This window comes from Procambarus clarkii, chromosome 54, assembly GCF_040958095.1.
Source record: "Procambarus clarkii isolate CNS0578487 chromosome 54, FALCON_Pclarkii_2.0, whole genome shotgun sequence".
NCBI classification, from domain to species: Eukaryota; Metazoa; Arthropoda; class Malacostraca; order Decapoda; family Cambaridae; genus Procambarus; species Procambarus clarkii.
Window position 1 is genome coordinate 721533 of NC_091203.1, and position 23195 is coordinate 744727.

Genomic DNA, 23195 nt, shown 5'->3' on the forward strand with positions numbered 1-23195 from the left:
GTTGTGGTGTGGTAGTAGTTGTGTACTAGTGTGGTGTAGTAGTAGTAGTATACTAGTTGTGGTGTGATATTATTGGTGTACTAGTGGTACTGTGGTAGTAGTGAGTAGTGTAATATGTGACTAAAGCGACGCGCGCCATCTGGCCGGGTGGGACCCCCGCAACTAGAGCGACGCGCGCCATCTGGTCTGGTGGGACCCCTGCCACTACGACCGCGCGCACCATCTGGCCAGGTGGAGCGCAACAGGTTTTGGTTGATTTTCTCGGAAATTTGGCGTGTGTCGGACGCGTGTGAGCATCCGGTGTTGTGGTATGCGGTCAGGAAAGATGGGAGGTCATGTTGTTGGGGGAGTAGGAGAGTATGTGTGGTATGTGGTAGAGTAAGAAATACGAGGATTTGAGTGGAATTTGTGGAAAGAATAGTTAAATATGTATGTGTGTTTGCCGTAGATTTAATCCTGTGTGTAGATAATAGTTTTGATGATAGTAAGTAAAGCTATGTAGAGGCTGAGTGTAGGTGTGAGGGGTCCCAACATAAGCGGATATGTTGTTTGGGGCGGGGGAGGGGTGGGGAGGAGTGAGGGAAGGGTGAGGGGAGCTTCCCCTCGGCGTGAGAGTGCTTAGGGCCATTTGTTGTTTGTGGTTTTTGACGGGCATTATTCTTTCCTTCGAGAGAGCAGAGTCCAGGAGGAGATGAGAGCTGCAGCAGGAGGGATGTGGTCCATTTACCCTAAATCGTTTTTTCATGTCTATTTTCTTCGAGTTATGCAGCTGTGTTTGGTTCCCCCGGTGTGAGAGTGCTTAGGGTCATTTGTGTTTTTTTTTTGACATCCATTAATTTCTTGGAGCTATGCACACAGCCGGAAGTGAGAGAGGAGGAGGGTAGGAGAGAGCAGAGTCCAGCAGGAGGGATGTGGACCATTTACCCGTAATCGTTTTTTCAAGTCTATTTTCTTCGAGTTATGCAGCTGTGTTTGGTGATGATCCATGAGGGTAATAGTTCGGCCATACATGGTAGGAAGTGTGGAGGAGGAGGAGGAGGAGGAGGATGAGGATGAGAAAGAGAGAGCAGTCACTCTTAAGATGTGAATGAGATGAGGCAACAGTTGGTGGAGAAGGTCTGTTTTATGTAACAATGCCTGGTAGTGTATAGGTGACAGACCTGGACGGATGAGAACCATTACCCACTTACCCTTAAGCGTTTTTCAAAGTCCGCAGAGGGGTGTGTGGGTGTACTGCCCACTGTTCAGAGGGTAACTGAAGAGCATTTCCAAGTAGCTGGTTATATCTTCCCCTCCCAGAGGGTACGCAATTACTGCCATTACTTCCTCAGACACGGGCGGAAGTGGCCGGGTATCCATTACCCACTGCGTTTCGTTAAGGAAAGGGAGATGTAGCTACGGTCAGCGACTCCGTCTGTTCCACTTACCACCCCCCTCTCACTGGGGGAGTGACGGCAATGGGGTGTACCATCTCTTTCTCTATCTCTCTCTCTCTCTCTTTCTCTCTCTCTCTCTCTCTCTCTCTCTCTCTCTCTCTCTCTCTCTCTCTCTTTCTCTCTCTCTCTCTCTCTCTCTCTCTCTCTCGCTCTCTCTCTCTCTCTCTCTCTCTCTCTCTCTCTCTCTCTCTCTCTCTCTCTCTCTCTCTCTCTCTCTCTCTCTCTCTCTCTCTCTCTCTCTCTCTCTCTCTCTCTCTCTCTCTCTCTCTCTCTCTCTCTCTCTCTCTCTCTCTCTCTCTCTCTCTCTCTCTCTCTCTCTCTCTCTCTCTCTCTCTCTCTCTCTCTCTCTCTCTCTCACTCTCTCTCTCTCTCTCTCTCTCCCTTAGGTGAGCAATGTTCCCCACATACAAAGTAAACATATATAAGACAATGCGGAAAAACATAGTTTTGATACTATTATTAAATTGACTTGCTCATTATCCTCGAGTTCAACACACACACACACACACACTCTCTCGATCTCTCCCTTAGGTGAGCAATGTTCCCACATACAAAGTAAACATATATAAGACAATGCGGAAAAACATAGTTTTGATACTATTATTAAATTGACTTGTTCATTATCCTCGAGTTCAACACACACACACACACACTCTCTTTCTCCCTTAGGTGAGTAATGTTCCCCACATACAAAGTAAACATATTTAAGACAATGCAGAAAAATATAGTTTTGATACTATTATTAAATTGACTTGTTCATTATCCTCGAGTTCAACACACACTCTCTTTCTCTCTAAGACCTACATTATCCAATGTAAACAGACCGGATGAGACGATAGTGAAATAGCTCTGGGTTATGTCTGTTTTCAGTTCTTATAACATTTGAAAATGTATGCGTGGTTACTTATCCCGTCTTGTTAGGGTCTGACCTTGTGTCTTTCCATAGCGTGAGTTTTCACTCACCATCAGCCATTAGTGATCGTTCGATCCAGTAGAAAAAACAGTGACTGTCTGACAGTTTCAGCCCTCTGTAACGTAACATAACGTAACGTGGAAATCATCATCATCATCATCATCTTTCTGTTTAATGTCCAAATAACATTTTTTGTAAATTTAATTTTAAACAACGGTGAGCCACCAGTCCACGAACTAAGAGGGGAGAGGTGTTCACCACACCTACAAATTCTAATATATTGTTTTGTTAACTGCGTGATCACAACATATACCTCCTGATCTCTTGTTCTACCTCACACTAGACAATAAACACAATTTTGTGTCATTTCTTGACTAAAATAGCACTCCGAAAACCTCTTTACCCTTTTTTATTTTAAAATTGTTAGCTCTAGTTATGACTGTTTTAGCAGTCTATCTGATAGAAAAAAAACAGAGACTAGTGTTAGCATAATAGGTGAAAAATAGTTGATCTTTCTCTTATTACGTTTTATTCAATAACTGGTATACATACCATAAGTCACATATTTATCTTGGTAAAACATAATAACTGGCAGACATAACACACACACACACACAAAATTTCTTCAAATTTTTCAAAGGAAATTCTTCAGGAGTCAGAGAAGGAAAAAGACTTGGGGGTTGATATCACGCCAGACCTGTCTCCTGCAGCACATATCAAGCAGATAACATCAGCGGCATATGCCAGGCTGGCCAACATACGAACGGCATTCAGAAACTTGTGTAAAGAATCATTCAGAACTTTGTATACCACATATGTCAGGCCAATCCTGGAGTATGCAGCCCCAGCATGGAGTCCATATCTAGTCAAGGATGAGACTAAACTGGAAAAGGTTCAAAGGTTTGCCACCAGACTAGTACCCGAGCTGAGAGGTATGAGCTACGAGGAATTAAACCTCACTTCGCTGGAAGACAGAAGAGTTAGGGGGGACATGATCACCACATTCAAGATTCTGAAGGGGATTGATAGGGTAGATAAAGACAGTCTATTTAACACAAGGGGAACATGCACAAGGGGACACAGGTGGAAACTGAGTCCCCAAATGAGCCACAGAGATATTAGAAAGAACTTTTTTAGTGTCAGAGTGGTTGACAAATGGAATGCATTAGGAAGTGATGTGGTGGAGGCTGACTCCATACACAGTTTCAAGTGTAGATATGACAGAGCCCGATAGGCTCAGGAATCTGTACACCTGTTGATTGATGGTTGAGAAGCGGGACCAAAGAGCCAGAGCTCAACCCCCGCAAACACAACTAGGTGAGTACACAGCATAATGCAGTCACATGGTGTTAGCATAATAGGTGAAAAATAGTTGGTCTTTCTCTTATTACGTTTTATTCAATAACTGGTAGACATAACATAAGTCACATATTTATCTTGGTAAAACATAATAACTGGCAGACATAACACACAGCATAATGCAGTCACACGGTGTTAGCATAATAGGTGAAAAATAGTTGATCATTCTCTTATTACGTTTTATTCAATAACTGGTAGACACTTACATATTTATCTTGTCATTTTTTTTTTCAACTATTATGAGTTGTTTTCCATGTTTCTTTAACACCATGGCTAAGTGAGCCAGAGCTGAGTAGTAGTTGACCTCCCATTCAAGCTTTTCATCTGGATTCAAGTCATCACTGTCAATCATTCCCAACCCATAAGGAATTTTGACGCGCTTGATTGAATTATGTCGCTTCGTCATGCTTAAAATTTGATTAATGCATAGTTTAAAGCTCCATCATCTCTTCATCTTAGTATCGTTGTGGAGACCCTCCATTATACAATCTGTATCCTTCCCACACTGCTCTAATAGAATTTTTTTGCTAACAGCGTTACTTTCTATTTGCGGTCCTGCGCTATACCGGGTCACAATAGCTATAACATGTGGTAGTCTTTCTGGTGAGGGAGAAGGAGAAAAGACAGACAGCTCCTCCTACTTTGACGCGATGAGCCACCACCACATAGTTACTTAATGGTTGGATCGCACGCTGTAGTCGTGTATAAGGATACATTTCCCAGATCTCGCAAGACATTCCTCCGGAATGGGTGTGAATTGAAGGAATATCATTCACTATACAGTCACCAGGATGGAACTCATCCGTTGCCAAATAATCACCTACTTTGCAGTTTTTAAGACTGGATAGCTTTTGAAGCATATACCTTGAACACATCTCGTCAGTTATTAAACGCAAGTTTGCGGATGTAAGAATTATATACAGTATAGAGTTACCATTTACTCTTTTCATTCCTCTATTACATCTATAAACGCACTCAACTGTTTGTTAAAGTGGAAAGATAAACACAGAGTATAATATTATTTTTTTATTATTATTAATTGCAAGCAGGGAAAAATGGTATATATATATATATATATATATATATATATATATATATATATATATATATATATATATATATATATATATATATATATATATATATATATATATATATATATATATATATATATATATATATATATATATATATATATATATATATATATATATATATATATATATATATATATATATATATATATATATATATATATATATATATATATATATATATATATATATATATATATATATATATATATATATATATATATATATATATATATATATATATATATATATATATATATATATATATATATATATATATATATATATATATATATATATATATATATATATATAAATATATATATAAATATATATATATATATATATATATATATATATATATATATATATATATATATATATATATATATATATATATATATATATATATGCGAACAAGCCTGAATGGTCCCCAGGACAATATGCAACTGAAAACTCACACCCCAGAAGTGACTCGAACCCATACTCCCAGGAGCAACGCAACTGGTATGTACAAGACGCCTTAATCCACTTGACCATCACGACCGGACAAAATGAGGTGATAGCCGAGGCTATTTGAACCACCCCACCGCCGGCACTCGGATAGTAATCTTGGGCATAGCATTTTACCAAATCACCTCATTCTTTGGGGCACACGTGAGGAACACAAATGCGAACAAGCCTGAATGGTCCCCAGGACAATATGCAACTGAAAACTCACACCCCAGAAGTGACTCGAACCCATACTCCCAGGAGCAACGCAACTGGTATGTACAAGACGCCTTAATCCACTTGACCATCACGACCGGACAAAATGAGGTGATAGCCGAGGCTATTTGAACCACCCCACCGCCGGCACTCGGATAGTAATCTTGGGCATAGCATTTTACCAAATCACCTCATTCTTTGGGGCACACGTGAGGAACACAAATGCGAACAAGCCTGAATGGTCCCCAGGACAATATGCAACTGAAAACTCACACCCCAGAGTGACTCGAACCCATACTCCCAGGAGCAACGCAACTGGTATGTACAAGACGCCTTAATTCTGCTTGTTAAGCAGAAGTTCTGCTTGATAAGTTCTATCTGATAAGTTCTGCTAAAGATAAGTTCTGCTTGTTATTGCAGAAGGAGGAAAGAATCGAGGCAACTACAGAAGCACCATACTGTCCCCCGAGCTTAGAGCGGCAGCTAAAAGCCTTCGTGAGAACAAGGAGATAGTTGTCAGGAGAGGTGACAAGTCGCCAATATATGTCATTCTTAAAAAAGACGAATATCTGGCGAAAATGAACATCATACTCTCTGACCAAACTAAGTTCCAAAGGGTAACGAAGGACACTACAGCCGAATTAAAAGCAAAGGTCAACAAACTGATCGAAACTGTGAACGCCAAGAAATCCGGACTCCACCTGCCAAAGATCATTGGGGAATATAAACCTGGATATGCGTATGGAAATGTCAAGACGCACAAGCCTGGAAACCCACTTCGGCCAATCATTAGCCAGATACCCACACCCACGTACAGATTGGCGAAGCGACTCAACGGCCTGCTGACTCCTTATGTTCCTTGCGCCTTCAGCCTGAAGTCTCCAAAGGAATTTGTGGACTTACTGCGGGGCGCACGGGCCACAGGGATAAGAGCCTCGTTGGACGTAGAATCGCTGTTTACCAACGTACCTGTGGACGAGACAATCGGAATGATAGCCGACAGAGTGTATCGTGATCCAGCCTGTGCTCCTCTTGACATGCCAGAAAGTATTCTGAGGAAACTACTCCAAGCTTGTACTAAAGAGGCACCCTTCTTGAGCCCGGATGGGCACATGTATAAGCAAGTAGATGGGGTCGCTATGGGTTCTCCCCTAGGTGTCCTGTTTGCAAACTTCTACATGGGTACCATCGAGCAAAAAGTCTTAGTCGACATGAACTTGAAACCGGCCATATACTGCAGGTATGTTGACGACATTTTTACACAGGTACCTGATGTCAGACATCTGCAGGAGCTGAAGGAGGCATTTGAGCAGGGTTCCGTGCTGCGTTTCACTTACGAGACGGAAAAGGATGGGAAGCTGCCTTTTCTAGATGTAACAGTCATGGAAAAGGGCGGAGGTTTCCACACTGCAGTCTACACAAAGGAAACAAACATAGGAATGTGCCTAAATGCCAACAGCGACTGCCCTGACAGGTACAAGAGGAGTGTTGTTAACGCATACGTCGACCGTGCTCTCAGCCACAGCTCAGAATGGAAGCAAGTCGACGAAGAACTCTGTAGGGTAAGGCAGGTTCTAGTCAATAACGGTTTCTCCAATGGTTTCATCGAAGACATCATAAGAAGGAAAGTGAAAAGCCATGCAACCTCCGAAGAGACAACTAACACAACACCTATACCCCCTATTAGACTATTTTACAGGAACTTCTTTTCCACAGCTCATAAAACAGAGGAAAGGGTCCTGAAAGATATTGTTAATAGAAACGTTATCCCTACAGACAAAAATCAGAGGATACAACTGACGATTTACTATAAAACCAGAAAAACGGCCAGCCTACTCATGAGAAACTCTCCAGACACGAAACAGAACGCTTTAAAAGAGACTAACGTCGTCTATGCCTTCAAATGCCCACTTGGGGACTGTAAGCTCCAAAAAACCCAGTATATAGGCAAGACAACAACATCTCTTTCTAGGCGTTTAACGATGCATAAACAACAGGGCTCCATTAAGGAACATATAATCTCTTCCCATAACCAAACCATCGCCAGAGAAATCCTAGTAAACAACACAGAAATCATCGATAGATACAGCGATAGCAGGCGGCTTGACGTTTGCGAGGCACTACACATCAAGAAGTCAACACCAGCAATCAACAGCCAATTATTGCACAACTATATTCTACCCACCTCAAGACTCCGCTCCAATATAGAAGCATCAAGAAATATGGACCAATAGGCTTTCTACAAACACTTCTATTCAATATCCATTGTTTCGTGTTCTGTCTTGTGTTGATACTTTTAATACCCTATTAATATCCTCTAATGCCACATCATCCTTCCCACCTCACTCAAATGTAATGCCACATCACCCTTCCCACCTCACTCAAATGTAGATATAAAATCAGGGAAACGCAAGTTCTAATCAGTTGTGTATTTGTGAAGTCTTTGAAAATGTAATAAGTTTTACGAAACGCGCCCGTGTCGCGTCAGACTAGAAATAAAAATGAATTTTGGAGAAGTGATTTTTGATTTACCTCCAACAGTGAAGCATAATGTACGAAAGATTGAGAAAATTCGTGTTAGAATTATTAATCTTACTTTTTCGGTCATATTTAATAAAATATGTCTACAGGAAAGACTGCTACCAATATATATATATATATATATATATGTGTGTATATCACGAAAATAAACACGTGATTAAGAATGTGACAATGGCACTCGGATAGTTATCTTGGGCATAGCATTTTACCAAATCACCTCATTCTGGGGTGTGAGTTTTCAGTTGCATATGTCCTGGGGACCATTCAGGCTTGTTCGCATTTGTGTTCCTCACGTGTTGCCCCAAAGAATGAGGTGATTTGGTAAAATGCTATGCCCAAGATAACTATCCGAGTGCCGGCGGTGGGGTGGTTCATATAGCCTCGGCTATCACCTCATTATGTCCGGTCGTGATGGTCAAGTGGATTAAGGCGTCTTGTACATACCAGATGCGTTGCTTCTGGGAGTATGGGTTCGAGTCACTTCTGGGGTGTGAGTTTTCAGTTGCATATGTCCTGGGGACCATTCAGGCTTGTTCGCATTTGTGTTCCTCACGTGTTGCCCCAAAGAATGAGGTGATTTGGTAAAATGCTATGCCCAAGATAACTATCCGAGTGCCGGCGGTGGGGTGGTTCATATAGCCTCGGCTATCACCTCATTATGTCCGGTCGTGATGGTCAAGTGGATTAAGGCGTCTTGTACATACCAGATGCGTTGCTTCTGGGAGTATGGGTTCGAGTCACTTCTGGGGTGTGAGTTTTCAGTTGCATATGTCCTGGGGACCATTCAGGCTTGTTCGCATTTGTGTTCCTCACGTGTTGCCCCAAAGAATGAGGTGATTTGGTAAAATGCTATGCCCAAGATAACTATCCGAGTGCCGGCGGTGGGGTGGTTCATATAGCCTCGGCTATCACCTCATTATGTCCGGTCGTGATGGTCAAGTGGATTAAGGCGTCTTGTACATACCAGATGCGTTGCTTCTGGGAGTATGGGTTCGAGTCACTTCTGGGGTGTGAGTTTTCAGTTGCATATGTCCTGGGGACCATTCAGGCTTGTTCGCATTTGTGTTCCTCACGTGTTGCCCCAAAGAATGAGGTGATTTGGTAAAATGCTATGCCCAAGATAACTATCCGAGTGCCGGCGGTGGGGTGGTTCATATAGCCTCGGCTATCACCTCATTATGTCCGGTCGTGATGGTCAAGTGGATTAAGGCGTCTTGTACATACCAGATGCGTTGCTTCTGGGAGTATGGGTTCGAGTCACTTCTGGGGTGTGAGTTTTCAGTTGCATATTGTCCTGGGGACCATTCAGGCTTGTTCGCATTTGTGTTCCTCACGTGTTGCCCCAAAGAATGAGGTGATTTGGTAAAATGCTATGCCCAAGATAACTATCCGAGTGCCGGCGGTGGGGTGGTTCATATAGCCTCGGCTATCACCTCATTATGTCCGGTCGTGATGGTCAAGTGGATTAAGGCGTCTTGTACATACCAGATGCGTTGCTTCTGGGAGTATGGGTTCGAGTCACTTCTGGGGTGTGAGTTTTCAGTTGCATATGTCCTGGGGACCATTCAGGCTTGTTCGCATTTGTGTTCCTCACGTGTTGCCCCAAAGAATGAGGTGATTTGGTAAAATGCTATGCCCAAGATAACTATCCGAGTGCCGGCGGTGGGGTGGTTCATATAGCCTCGGCTATCACCTCATTATGTCCGGTCGTGATGGTCAAGTGGATTAAGGCGTCTTGTACATACCAGATGCGTTGCTTCTGGGAGTATGGGTTCGAGTCACTTCTGGGGTGTGAGTTTTCAGTTGCATATGTCCTGGGGACCATTCAGGCTTGTTCGCATTTGTGTTCCTCACGTGTTGCCCCAAAGAATGAGGTGATTTGGTAAAATGCTATGCCCAAGATAACTATCCGAGTGCCGGCGGTGGGGTGGTTCATATAGCCTCGGCTATCACCTCATTATGTCCGGTCGTGATGGTCAAGTGGATTAAGGCGTCTTGTACATACCAGATGCGTTGCTTCTGGGAGTATGGGTTCGAGTCACTTCTGGGGTGTGAGTTTTCAGTTGCATATGTCCTGGGGACCATTCAGGCTTGTTCGCATTTGTGTTCCTCACGTGTTGCCCCAAAGAATGAGGTGATTTGGTAAAATGCTATGCCCAAGATAACTATCCGAGTGCCGGCGGTGGGGTGGTTCATATAGCCTCGGCTATCACCTCATTATGTCCGGTCGTGATGGTCAAGTGGATTAAGGCGTCTTGTACATACCAGATGCGTTGCTTCTGGGAGTATGGGTTCGAGTCACTTCTGGGGTGTGAGTTTTCAGTTGCATATGTCCTGGGGACCATTCAGGCTTGTTCGCATTTGTGTTCCTCACGTGTTGCCCCAAAGAATGAGGTGATTTGGTAAAATGCTATGCCCAAGATAACTATCCGAGTGCCGGCGGTGGGGTGGTTCATATAGCCTCGGCTATCACCTCATTATGTCCGGTCGTGATGGTCAAGTGGATTAAGGCGTCTTGTACATACCAGATGCGTTGCTTCTGGGAGTATGGGTTCGAGTCACTTCTGGGGTGTGAGTTTTCAGTTTGATATATATATATATATATATATATATATATATATATATATATATATATATATATATATATATATATATATATATATATATATATATATATATATATATATATATATATATATATATGTCGTACCTAGTAGCCAGAACTCACTTCTCAGCCTACTATTCAAGGCCCGATTTGCCTAATAAGCCAAGTTTTCCTGAATTAATATATTTACTACAATTTTTTTCTTATGAAATGATAAAGCAACCCTTTTCTCTATGTATGAGGTCAATTTTTTTTTATTGGAGTTAAAATTAACGTAGATATATGACCGAACCTAACCAACCCTACCTAACCTAACCTAACCTATATTTATAGGTAAGGTTAGGTTAGGTAGCCAAAAAAAGCTAGGTTAGGTTAGGTTAGGTAGGTTAGATAGACGAAAAAACATTAATTCATGAAAACTTGGCTTATTAGGCAAATCGGGCCTTGAATAGTAGGCTGAGAAGTGCGTTCTGGCTATTAGGTACGACATATATATATATATATATATATATATATATATATATATATATATATATATATATATATATATATATTATTTGTTTTAATAATTGTAGGTGTTGTGGAATGGAGCGGGGGGAAAACTCGGGAATTCTACCATTCTCTATGCCCATATACCCGGAGATGGCGGAGTATAAGTCTCGTTTGGCATCATTTGGAATCATCTGGTCTGATATGTGTGGTCAGTCTCCAGCAGAATTGTCCCGTGCTGGCTTTTTCTCTAGTGGTGAGTAGTGGAAGATATTATTATTATTATTATTATTATTATTATTATTATTATTATTATTATTGTTATTATTATTATTATTATTGTCTTAATGTAATCACACGAGCCAAGTCTATTTGAGACGTTCTAGTATTTACTTTCTCATTTATTTATTTATTTATTTATAAATAAAATATTTATATTTTTTCTTTTTTCTTAGGAGTTCGAGACCATATATGATGCTTTTATTGTGGTGGTGGACTTGTTAACTTTTAATTTAATTAGGAGTTGGAGACCATATATGATGCTTTTATTGTGGTGGTGGACTTGTTAACTTCATACCTTCGGACGACCCCTGGACGCTCCACGCTCGTTATTACCCCGACTGCATCTACTTAAACTTGAAGAAGGATCGAGCTTTCATTAAAAATGCGGTCCCTTTCTCCCCTCCTCGACTGACAAAACCCATTGACAAAACACTGATTAACACGCTCCTGCATGGACTTGATTATTTCAATGGACTCGCTGCTACAGTGAGATTTCCATACATCGCCCTGCGAGCTGCGCTAAGAGAATAACTCAAGATTAAAAAGGATATATTACCTCTCCTTGGCGAATCTAACTGTGAAGAGGTGTTGTTATGGTTTTTAGATCGAGTGGATGAAAGTGAGGACACAGATGCGGTAGCTGAATCTCCCTTAAAAGTATTATCGTCCCAAGGTGTTATTTTCCCCTGCCCAGTTCCCCCAGTAGTGGAGGTAGATGAACGTGTGGATGTTGTTGTTGCGGAAGAAAATGCAATGCCTGGTGTAGGTAGGTTTTATTGCAAGGTGTGCTTCACTCAAGAAATAAACACTGTTCTCATTCCGTGTAGGCATATGGTAATATGTTTGGATTGTGTAACAAGATGTGACAAATGTCCTGTATGTCGAGGAGATGTAGTACATCTACTTCTTCCTATTATCTCTTAATAAACAAATCTAAAGTTGATTCTTTTATATTATCCTTATTAATTATTTTTATTATTATTATTAACGCTGTGGGAGGTGGAGGTGTGTGGTAAGGAGGCACCCTCTTGAAAGGGGGTATATAGCTCGCCCCTGACCTGGTAGGGTAAACACTCCATCCACCCACCCACCAATCCAAGATGTCCACACGAGCCTCTGCTGCTGCTGCTGCCGGTGTAGCCTCTCCTCACTCAGATGGTGATGAGCGCTTAGGTCAAGCCCTGGCAATAATACGTGGTATGTTTCCCTTAAGGGGGCGTCAGTTCCCAATTTGCCCTAAAAATGCAACAAATGAAAACTCGGTAGATTTCAATCAAACTTTTTTGACAGGTTCTATATGAAACGTGTTTCATTTGGTCCAAGTTTCAGCATCGTAGCATAAATAGGAAGGGAGAAAAAAAATATTGAAGTAGCTGTGAAAATTATGCCAAAATGGTCAAAATCGATTATCAATCAAAAGTGTCAACTGAAATCATAGCTATGACTCTTTGCTATCACAATAGTATATATTAAACAAATATTATAATTAGTTTAATTGAAAAAAAATTTAAGAAAAAATTTTTTTTTTTTTTTTAATTTTTTTTTCGGGCGATTTGCATCAAACTTACACTCCTGACTGTACGTAAGTCTATCTGCAAGGACGCCAATTTTGGAGAAAATTGGTTGATGTCAACCTCAGCCACAGATTTTAGAACCTTAGACTTCATTCATTTCTGTTTTTTTTTCAATTGACACAAACGTTTACAAAACTGATTCATTTTTTATTAAATTTACATGAAACTTACACAGTATATGTGGAGGACAGGTCTCTACATTTGAGAGTTTTCATTTTTCTCTAAGTTTATTTATTGCTTTTATAATAGCAATAAACATGCCATATTTGCAAAAAAAAATTTGGGAACTTTGAACATTTGTATTAGGAAAACTAAAGATGTTTTGGAAATTCTATATCTCAAGGTCCTTTATTATATGCTAATGTGTCAGAAAAGTGTCACAGAATAATTATATCTGAAATGTGTGTTCTGAAGTGTGGACTTGAAAATGTGTAAAAAACGTTGAGAAAAAACAAAAACAAAAAAATCTCCCTTTCTATTTATGCTGCAGTACTGAAACTTGGGACAATTAAAGCACTTTTCATATACAACTAGTCAAATAATATTGGTTGACATTGAACAATTTTGATTCTGACGAGTTATATTGTGCTAAGATGCTTCTTGTTGTTGTTTGCTAATGTTGATGTAGTAGTAACAAATAATAACAATAATGGGATGAGTGAGTGTGTGTGTGTGTGTGTGTGTGTGTTATGCTAGTAATGTAAACTTTTTTTTTAGATTACCTGGAGAAAGCTAGCAGCCGCGGTGTGAGCAGCAGCAGCAGCACCACCTTCAGAGGGAATATTTTCATATTCTTGGGAAACACACACATACACATAAACACCAGGGAGGTGGTTGTGTCCTCCCCACCTACTCCAGTCAGCTACGGTGATAGCCCCCCCTCCCACGTTGGTGCTGGTGACCGTAGCGACCAGGGCGCGGCTGGTGTCACCCCTGCTGGTGTCACACGCACCACAAATGCTTGTCTCCCTACACACACCACTACCACACTCGCTACTGCTCCTGCTGATGGAGATCGTGGTGATAGAAGTAGTAGTAACACCATCCCTCATTGTGTACTCACTGGCCCGACTGCTGATCAGAGGGGGAATAACTCATTATATTTTATGAATACCGTTGAAGAGGTGCTGTCCCCCAGCCTTTTAACTGGGGGTGAAGAGTAGGTAGTGACACTACTACTAGTAGTACTACTAGCAATAATAGAACTGAAGAAGAAGTTGCAAGAATGAGTGTGGATATTTCACAGCGGGGTGAGTATCCAGATCACTTGACTATGAGTGAAGGTCTTGATGATGCGGTGTTTGCCGCTATTTCTCTCTCAGAGGATAACCCCGCTACTCAGACCGAAAATGATTTGAATGTAGAAGCCTTACTGGATGAGCGTATAATGCTTACAGATAGCCAACAACGGGGATTGCTTACAGATATTGATATGAATATTTTCCTCAACCCCCAACTTAGTTCACTCCAAGGAACGTCTACAAACCTTGACCCTAAACCCAGTTCACACCCCTCCTCCTCCACAACCCACAACTCTAAACTAAGTTCACACAAAGCCACATCTCGGGCTAGAGGTCGTGATGAGTGTAACACCATGACTCAGACGGTGATAATGATGACGAAAACTTTACCCCTCTGCGAAGGATACGAGTTGGGGACGATCTTAATAGATCCAGCTATATTGATACCACCAGTGACAGTGATACCGAGGTTGAGCATGAAATAATAGCACCTCCCCCACCCAAACGACAGATTAAACGAAGTGATAATCGTCTGACAATAGAAAAACCTAAAAAAAATCTAAAATCTAAGCCTAAAGCTAAAAAAAACTTTTTGAAACTCCGCTGATAATTAGTAGTCATGTAACTGCATTATGACAATGTGATATGTTATGTTATCTCCATGTGGTTACATTATGATGTGTTATGTCTACCAGTTATTGAATAAAAGGTAATAAGAGAATGATAAACTATTTTTCACCTATTATGCTAACACCATGTGACTGCATTATGCTGTGTGTTATGTCTGTCAGTTATTATGTTTTACGAAGATAAATATGTGACTTATGTTATGTCTACCAGTTATTGAATAAAACGTAATAAGAGAATGATCAACTATTTTTCACCTATTATGCTAACACTAGTCTCTGTTTTTTTCTATCAGATAGACTGCTAAAACAGTCATAACTAGAGCTAACAATTTTAAAATAAAAAAAGGGCAAAGATGTTTTCGGAGTGCTATTTTAGTCAAGAAATGACCCAAAATTGTGTTTATTGTCTAGTGTGAGGTAGAACAAGAGATCAGGAGGTATATGTTGTGATCACGCAGTTAACAAAAAAATATATTAGAATTTGTAGGTGTGGTGAACACCTCTCCCCTCTTAGTTCGTGGACTGGTGGCTCACCTTTGTTTAAAATTAAATTTACAAAAAATGTTATTTGGACATCAGACAGAAAGATGATGATGATGATTTCCACGTTACGTTACGTTACGTTACAGAGGGCTGAAACTGTCACACAGTCAGCAGTGTCTGTTTTTTTTTTCTGCTGGATCGAACGATCACTAATGGCTGATAATGAGTGAAAACTCGCGCTATGGAAAGACACAAGGTCAGATCCTAACGAGACGGAATGAGTAACCACACATACATTTTCAAATGTTATAAGAACTGAAAACAGATATAACCCAGAACTATTTCACTATCGTCTCATCCGGTCTGTTTACATTGGATAACGTAGGTCTTAGAGAGAAAGAGAGTGTGTGTTAAACTCGAGGATAATGAACAAGTCAATTTAATAATAGTATCAAAACTATGTTTTTCCGCATTGTCTTATATATGTTTACTTTGTATGTGGGGAACATTGCTCACCTAAGGGAGAGAGCGAGAGAGAGTGTGTGTGTGTATTGAACTCGAGGATAATGAACAAGTCAATTTAATAATAGTATCAAAACTATGTTTTTCCGCCCTGTCTTATATATGTTTACTTTGTATGTGGGGAACATTGCTCACCTAAGGGAGAGAGAGAGAGAGAGAGATGGTACACCCCATTGCCGTCACTTCCCCAGTGAGAGGGGGGTGGTAAGTGGAACAGACGGAGTCGCTGACAGTAGCTACATCTCCCTTTCCTTAACGAAACGCAGTGGGTAATGGATACCCGGCCACTTCCGCCCGTGTCTGAGGAAGTAATGGCAGTCATTGCGTACCCTCTGTGAGGGGAAGATATAACCAGCTACTTGGAAATGCTCTTCAATTACCCTCTGACCAGTGGGCAGTACACACACACACCCCTCTGCGGACTTTGAAAAACGCTTAAGGGTAAGTGGGTAATGGTTCACATCCGTCCAGGTCTGTCACCTGTACACTACCATGCATAGTTACATAAAACAGACCTTCTCCACCAACTGTTACCTCATCTCATTCACAACTTAAGAGTGACTGCTCTCTCTTTCTCATCCTCATCCTCCTCCTCCTCCACACTTCCTACCATGTATGGCCGAACTATTACCCTCATGGATCATCACCAAACACAGCTGCATAACTCGAAGAAAATAGACTTGAAAAAACGATTGCGGGTAAATGGTCCACTTCCCTCCTGCTGGACTCTGCTTTCTCCTACCCTCTTCCTCTCTCACTTCCGGCTGTGTGCATAGCTCCAAGAAAATAATGGATGTTAAAAAAAAAACACAAATGACCCTAAGCACTCTCACACCGGGGGAACCAAACACAGCTGCATAACTCGAAGAAAATAGACATGAAAAAACGATTTAGGGTAAATGGACCACATCCCTCCTGCTGCAGCTCTCATCTCCTCCTGGACTCTGCTCTCTCGAAGGAAAGAATAATGCCCGTCAAAAACCACAAACCACAAATGGCCCTAAGCACTCTCACGCCGAGGGGAAGCTCCCCTCACCCTTCCCTCACCCCTCCCCACCCCTCCCCCACCCCAAACAACATATCCGTCTATGTTGGGACCCCTCACACCTTCACTCAGCCTCTACATAGCTTTACTTACTATCATCAAAACTATTATCTACACACAGGATTAAGTCTACGGCAAACACACATACATATTTAACTACTCTTTCCACATATTCCACTCATATCCTCGTATTTCTTACTCTACCACATACCACACATACTCTCCTACACCCCTTACAACATGACCTCCCATCTTTCCTGACCGCATACCCAAACACCGGACGCTCACACGCCAAACTTCCGGGAAAATCCCCCAAAACCCCTTGCGCTCCACCTGGCCAGATGGTGCGCGGGGTCGTAGTCGCAGGGGTCGCACCCGACCAGATGGCGCGCGTCGCTCTAGTCACGGGAGTCCCACCCGGCCAGATGGCGTGCGTCGCTCTAGTAACATATTACACTACTGTAGTGGTGTACTAGATGTGGTGTGGTAGTAGTGGTGTACTAGTTGTGGTTTAGTAGTAGTAGTATACTAGTTGTGGTGTGGTATTATTGGTGTACTAATGGTGGTGTGGTAGTAGTGGTGTACTTGATGTGGTGTGGTAGTAGTGGTGTACTAGTTGTGGTGTGGTAGTAATGGTTTACTAGTTGTGGTGTCGTTGTAGTGGTGTATTAGTTGTGGTGTGGTAGTAGTAGTGTACTAGTTGTGGTGTGGTAGTAGTGGTGTACTTGTTGTGGTGTGGAAGTAGTGGTGTTCAAGTTGTAGTGTGGTAGTGGTGTACTAGTTGTGGGGTGGTAGTAGTGGTGTAGTAGTTGTGGTGTGGCAGTAGTAAGGTACTAGTTGTAGTGTGGTAGTAGTGATGTAATAGTTGTGGTGTGGTAGTAGTGATGTACTAGTTGTGGTGTACAAACTGTGGTGTGGCAGTTGCGGTGTACTAGTTGTGGTGTGATAGTAGTGGTGTACTAGTTGTGGTGTGGCAGTAGTGGTGTACTAGTGGTGGTGTACTAGTTCTGGTTTGGTAGTAGTGGTAGTCTACAAGTTGTGGTGTTGTAGTAGTGGTGTACTAGTCATCACGTAATAGTAATGGTGTAGTAGTTGTGGTGTGGTAGTAGTGGTGTACTAGTTGTGGTGTGGTTGTAGTGGTGTACTAGTAGTGGAGTACTAGTTGTAGTGTTTTAGTAGTGGTGTACTAGTTGTGGTGTGGTAGTTGTGGTGTGGTAGTAGTGGTGTACTTGTGGTGGTGTACTAGTTGTGATGTGGCAGTAGTGGTGTACTAGTTGTAGTGTGGTAGTAGTGGTGTACTGATTCAGGTGTGGAAGGAGTGGTGTACTAGTGGTGGTGTGGTAGTAGTGGGGGACTAGTTGTTGTGTTATAGTAGTGGTGTACTAGTTGTGGTGTGTTAGTGGTGTACTAATTGTGGTGTGGTTGTGGGGTACTAATTGTTGTGGTGTGGTGTGGTAGTAGTGTACTATTGGTGGTGTGGAAGTAGTGGTGTTTTAGCTGTGATGTTGTAGTAGCGGTGTTCTAGTTGTTGTGTGGTAATAGTGAGGTACTAGTTGTAGTGTAGTAGTAGTGGTGTACTAGTTGTGATGTGGTAGTAGTAGTGTACTAGTGGTGGTGTGGTATTAGTGGTGTACTAGTGGTGGTGTGTTATTAGTGGTGTAGTAGTGATGGTGTGATAGTAGTGGGGTACTTGTTGTATTAGTAGTGGTGTACTAGTGGTGATGTTGAATAAGTTGGGTACTAGTGGTGATGTTCAATAAGTTGGGTACTAGTTGTGGTGGGGAAGTAGTGGTGTACTAGTTGTGGTGTGGTAGTAGCTGTGTACCAGTTGTGGTGTAGAAGTAGTATTATACTAGTTGTGGTGTGGTAGTATTGGTGTACTAGTGGTGGTGTGGTAGTAGTGGTGTACTAGTTTTGGCGTGGTAGTATTGGTGTACTAGTTGTGGTGTGGTAGTAGTGGTGTACTAGTTGTGGTTTCGTTGTTGTGGTGTACTTGTTGTGGTGTGGTAGAAGTGGTGTACTAGTTGTGGTGTGGTAGTAGTGGTGTACGATTTGTGGTGTGGTAGTAGTGGTGTACTAGTTGTAGTGTGGTAGTAGTGGTGTACTAGTTCTGATGTGGTAGTAGTGGTGTACTAGTTGTAGTGTGGTAGTAGTGGTGTACTAGTTCTGATGTGGTAGTAGTGGTGTACTAGTTGTGGTGTGGTAGTAGTGGGGTACTAGTTGTGGTGTGGTAATAGTGTTGTACTAGTTGTGCTGTGGTAGTTGTGCTGTACTAGTGGTGGTGTACTAGTTGTGGTGTGACAGTTGTGGTGTACTAGTTGTGGTGTGATGGTAGTGGTGTACTAGTTGTGGTGTGGTGGTGGTGGTGTTCTAGTAGTGGTGTACTAGTGGTGGTGTACTATTTCAGGTTTGGTGGTAGTGGTTTACTAGTGGTGGTCTACAAGTTGTGGTGTAGTAGTAGTGGTGTACTAGTAGTGGAGTACTAGATGTGGTGTTGTAGTAGTGTTACGGGTGGTGGGGAAAATTGCTCTCTCTAGTCTATAATTCCACCCCCCAGTTAACATAGGAGGTCGGGGGAAACAGCTCTCTATTGTCCGTTACCCAGCCATCATTTAGCTTACTATTCCAGACCACCCCCAGAGTTCCTACGGCAGCCTCATTCATATAACACCTTGTAACCTAGGTATTTGACTATCTAGGTGAACTGACTACAAGGCGCCGAAACCTGCTCAGCTACCCAAAACTCTAGAGAACTCTAGAACACATTTAACCTCCACAAACGTAAAAGAGAAATGAAAGGAAAGAGATGAATAATGATGTAATTAATGAGGGTTTGAGGTGAGAGAGGTAGAGAGGTGGAAGGAGCGTGGAGGGTCGTCAGTTGAAAGGGAGAATTTGGAGTGGGGTGGAAGGGGAGGATTAGATAGGTAGAAGTAGATAGTAGAAGTAGAGGAGTAGATAGTAGAAGAAGAAATGCTGCCACCATCCATTCATTTGTCCGTACCTACACGACAAGGAATGAAATTTTTCTGTATCACAATATTTTCAAAGATGTTATCACGAGGTCATTATTAGTATGTTCCATCTGTATCATGTACTCATTAAAATCATGAAACCAGTAACCACAGAGGCTTTCTCATCTCAGCTGAAAAACTCTAGGGGACAAAGTTAAAAACAATTTAAACAATGAATTCATCAACTATATTTTACATGATAAGTATCATAATTTAAGCAATTCAACTTAATGTTCAAGATTAATATGCAAAGTGAGTCATCTTCGAAGAATTCGAGAACCCTACAACTGTCTGCTCCTGATCATCACACAACACTTGTGGTGTACTAGTTGTGGTGAGGTAGTGGTGTACTGGTTGTGGGGTACTAGTTATTGTTGTGTAGTAGTGGTGTACTAGTTATGGTGTGGAAGTGATGGTGTACAAGTTGGGGTGTATTAGTAGTGGTGTACAAGTTATGGTGTGGAAGTGATGGTGTACAAGTTGGGGTGTATTAGTAGTGGTGTACTACTTGTGGTGTGGTAGTAGTAAGGTACTAGTTGTGGTGTGGTAGTAGTGGTGTACTAGTTGTGGTGTATGTTATGATCTCAGCCTGCAGGAGAAACGAGTCTCCCCCCCTTGAGAGTTATTCAGCAAGCCTGACCTAACTGGAAGGTCCAGGAAATATGGAGGTGGAGGTGGTAACACATATGTAAAATAGTTGGTTGGATTTAAATAACAATTTGAGATTATGGGCAGTGAAGAAGAAAACAGATAAATGACTGGTTAGGAGATGTAGATATTTTGCTGGAGGTGTGTGGCTGGCTTCTGGAGGACTTTGACCTCATTTGAGCGCCAGACATCGCAGGGGAAAGCCGCGCTCCGTTTGAGCTCCCATCAGAAAGGAACCCTTAGTGATATATCTCCAAGAGAAGAGAAGTGTTCAGACGTGCCAGCTGTAGAATCGAGCTGGGAATGCTGTGATCGCAAGTCCTGGACGACGAGGAGAGTTTATTAAGTCGTCCAGAGACATTGTCGTGGGCTGTGGAATCGCCCTGACCAGGCTCCGTCAGAGGGAGGAGCGCCCTCGACGAGACAATCTGTGGTAAGCACGATTTAAGCCAGTTCATAGTGATTGCTTGTAGTTGGTCGTGTGCCCAGCGACAGTAACAATGTTTATTGATGAGTTAGAAATGTTTTGGTAAGGCAGGAAGCCTAAATAAGAGGACGGAGATGAGAGAGACAGCTGGAGGGACGAGCAGCGCATCCTCTCCCTTTGACTGCTTGGAGCCAACTGACTGAGGGGCAGCGGAGGAGTGTGGAGGCCCGCCGGGCGAGGTGGAGCATGGACCCGCCCAACGGGGGAGTCCACTCTCACAGTATGTAGAGGACAGATAGAGGTTGGAGGCAAACATATTGTGTGATTATTTTTGTTTATGTGTTAAAGGAGAAACATTTTTATTGGAGTGTCGATGGGTTGCAGGTTTGTCTTTGGGGAAGAAGTTGCTGAGAACTCTGAAGCCAGCACAAAGGGAGTAGTTGATGAGACTAAAAGGTAGTGGAGGAAAGGACCTCGAGCTGTGAGGAGAAGCACTGAAGAGGAGTGTCACGTGCTTCTGTAGAGGTGGTGAAGCACCATAGTTGCTCGAGGGAACTTCATGGTGTAGCAGCCCAGAGAGCTGTGGAGGAACCTAGCAGAAGGGTGAAGCACCGTAGTTGCTCAATGAAACTTCATGGTAGCAGCCTGGAGGAGCTGCAGAGGATCCTGGTAGTTAAGCCCGGATAAACCTGAAGATATCAGGGTAGTGAACTACCAGAGGTGGAAGGGAAGTTCTGGTGGATTACCTGTAGGGAGTTGATAGTGTTTGGTTGTCATTAGTGTGCAAGACGCAGTGAGAGGTGAGTGATTGTTTGCATTCTTATGTCAGGGAGTGTTTTATACTGAAGTTTAGAGTTACAGTCGTAGGCTGGATTACCTACTGGTATGTGTTCTAGGACTAATAGGGTGATCGATTTATCATTGTTGTGTATCAAGGAATATTTATACTGATAAATGTTATTGCATTCACATGCTGATTTTCCTTGTACAAGTTTATATATATATATATATATATATATATATATATATATATATATATATATATATATATATATATATATATATATATATATATATATATATATATGAAAATATATATTCTCCTGTGAACAGTGTATGTAGACTTGACCTACTTGAGGAGGTTGATAGCATCAGGTGGTGAACCAGGAGATAGGATACCACTTGATAAGCTGATGATAGAGTTCTGATGGTGTTGGAGTGCAACCTGATTGTAATAGTATAGAGTATAGGATTCATTATTATTATATGTATTGTGTATGTGCTTTGTCCAGTAAATGTATTCCAATTTGCTGGTGTTTGCCCTTGTCCTAGTGAGGCTTCCCAGGAAAAAGAAAAGGAAGAGAGAGAGAGAGAGAAAGAACCAAGAACAACCGCTGTGGACAGGGTAGGATGGAAGATTAGTACGTTAAAGGGGATTGAGGAGATCATATCACATAAGGAGAGAGTGGGGAGTCACAGAGGCTCGAGTGGGTGTGTGCACGTGACAACGAGGCTAAGTGTTGGAGCCGCATCCCCTAAACGTGTGACGTTGAGCCCCTCTCCAAGAGCCAGAAGCACCTAGTGTGATCTAGTGAGTTATAAGCACTCTACTGAATTGTGGGTTGGGTTGTCCATAAAGGAGGAACAACGACGACAACACCAACCAAACCACAAGACTATAATATGTACTAATTGTGGTGTGGCAGTTGCGGTGTACTAGTTATGGTGTTATAGTAGTGGTGCACTATTTGAGGTGTGGTAGTAGTGGTGTACTAGTAGTGGTGTACTGGTGGTGGTGTACTAGTAGTGGTGTACTGGTGGTGGTGTACTATTTCTGGTTTGGTAGTAGTGGTGGTCTACAAGTTGTGGTGTGGTAGTAGTGGTGTATTAGTGATCGTGTAATAGTAGTGGTGTAGTAGTTGTGGTGTGGTAGTAGTGGTGTACTAGTTGTGGTGTGGTAGTAGTGGTGTACTAGTAGTGGTGTAGTAGTTGTGGTGTGGTAGTAGTGGTGTACTAGTTGTGGTGTGGTAGTAGTGGTGTACTAGTTGTGGTGTACTAGTTGTGGTGTACTAGTTGTGGTGTGGTAGCATTGGTGTACTTGTGGTGTACTAGTTGTGGTGAGGCAGTAGTGGTGTAGTAGTTGTGGTGTGCTAGTAGTGGTGAACAGGTTGAGGTGTGGTAGTAG